Here is a 2,365-nt window from a genome sequence, read left to right as displayed (position 1 = left end):
AGAGGGAAAAAAGGACCCCTGATGATCCTCTAATCACATGAGCCAAGGTGTGAAACTGGGTGTGTGTCACACACGGACCAGTACCTCCTCTTTGACTCCCATCACCCTCTGGAACACAAACTTGGAGTAATCAGGACCCTACACCACCAGGCAGAACATGTTCCCTCTAAGCCTGAAGGGAAAAAGAAGGAACACACACATGTAAAGGAAGCACTCAAAACGTGCGGCTATCCTAAATGGGCGTTCTTAAAGTCAGCAAAGAGGCACAGAAAAGAAGATCGGACACCAGCGAGGGAGGATAAGAAAGACAGACGCAACAACATTGTCATCCCCTATGTAGCCGGTGTATCAGAGAAACTCAGGAGGGTTTTCTCCAAGCACGACATCCCGGTGCATTTCAGACCCAGCAACACACTCAGACACAAACTGGTTCACCCGAAAGACAAAACTCCTAAACAGAGACTTAACAATGTGGTGTTTGCTGTACAGTGCAGCGAGGAATGCCCAGACCTCTACATTGGAGAGACCAAACAGCCACTTCACAAGCGCATGGCACAACACAGAAGAGCCACCTCCACAGGACAAGACTCAGGAGTTCATCTGCATCTAAAGGACAAAGGTCACTCGTTGAGGATGCCAACGTTCACATTTTGGACAGAGAGGACAGATGGATTGAAAGAGGAGTGAAAGAAGCATCTATGTCCACTGTGAGTGACCATCTTTGAACAGAGGCGGGGCTTACGACACCAACTGTCTGCCATCTATAATCCAGTTTTGAGTTCCCTCCCCAGACGCCTTAACGCCCACTCACATCCTGGGCCATCTGACCTCAGGAAATCACATGATAGGGTGGGGCCAGGTTTCACAATGAGCTCACCCAAAACTCTGGCTGATTGGGACCCACACCCAGTTTCACACCTTGGCTCAGGCGATTAGAGGATCATCAGGGGGTCCTTTGTCCCTCTGTGGGGGGAAACTCCCACTGGGTTTAAATCTGGGACTCTCCACCATTTGACCTTAGAACTGAAGAAGCTTCTCGGATGAGAGGTGAAACGTCTTCAAGCAACTTAAAGAAGTCCAGATGCTTTTCTTTGCAAGCTCCTTAGACTACGATGACCTGGATGACTGAGAACCTTCACAGACAATAAGAGAAGTCAGTGAAACAGTTTGATTGAAAAACAAGAAGACACCATAGATAGAAACACATTTGTGAAAAGCTCCTCATTTATGTCTCTAAAATGTAGACTTAAAACCGGATGTTTAGAAAGCTTCTCTTTTTTCCTGACAAAATAAATAAATGAATAAATAAATATAACCCAGGTGAAAAAAAGCGACAGTGCAAATTCTCTGTAACCAATCACAGAGCCCCTTACATCTGACCACCTGGATACTTCGCAGTTTTTTAAGGACCAGAAGACTCACAGAAATGCTATATGTGTTAGCTAATCCGAGAGTTAGCTACAAGCTGCTGAAATATGGGCCTGTTCATTTACACAGTTACTGTACACACCGTACATGTATATACCATCACCTCTGCCACACAGCATTTTCAGTAATCTGTATTTATTTACTCTACTTTTTTAATAAAAATATATTTTTTTATTCAATCTCTGTCTTCCTTCCCCCTCCCCAACCGGTCGCAGCAGATGGCCCCGCCCCTCCCTGAGCCTGGTTCTGCTGGAGGTTTCTTCCTGTTAAAAGGGAGTTTTTCCTTCCCACTGTTGCTCATAGTGCTCATGGGGGTCATATGATTGTTGGGTTTTTCTCTCTATGTATTATTGTAGGGTCTACCTTACGATATACAGCGCCTTGAGGCGACTGTTGTTGTGATTTGGTGCTGTATAAATAAAACTGAATTGAATTGATTTCGTTTATCTTATGTGCAGTTTTGACCTGCAGAATTTCACTGCTGGAAGTGAAACTTGAAACAAAGCTAATGTGTGAGCTAACAGGAAATGCAGATGAGTGGAATCTGTTTTTAAATTGTATTTGAAAAAAGATTTTGCTAAAACGTGTTTTATTGCACACATTACTGAAGCACAAAGTCTGATGCTCGTTGTCCGTCCCCCTGACGTGTGCTCAGTTACGTTTTTGGTTCCTGATTAAGCAGAACCTGTTCAGTTCTGGCTAATTTTGAGCACTGAGTCCAGGTGAGCAGCAGGTGAGACGTCAGCTGCTTCACTCACATTTGCCAATTATTTCCAATAAAAATAGTCTTCTAGTATTCACTGATTAATAATCAGCTGACTGTCACAGCCACATGATCGCCTTATGTGCTCGTTGAGGCCTTTTCAAAGTTAAAAAGTGTTTAAGGCCTTCATATTTTCAAAGTAAAGGTCTGAGAGTGAATAAATAAGAACAGAAA

This window comes from Perissodus microlepis, chromosome 18 (assembly GCF_051167445.1).
Source record: "Perissodus microlepis isolate ML-2025 ecotype Zambia chromosome 18, ASM5116744v1, whole genome shotgun sequence".
NCBI classification, from domain to species: Eukaryota; Metazoa; Chordata; class Actinopteri; order Cichliformes; family Cichlidae; genus Perissodus; species Perissodus microlepis.
This window is presented reverse-complemented; position numbering follows the sequence as displayed.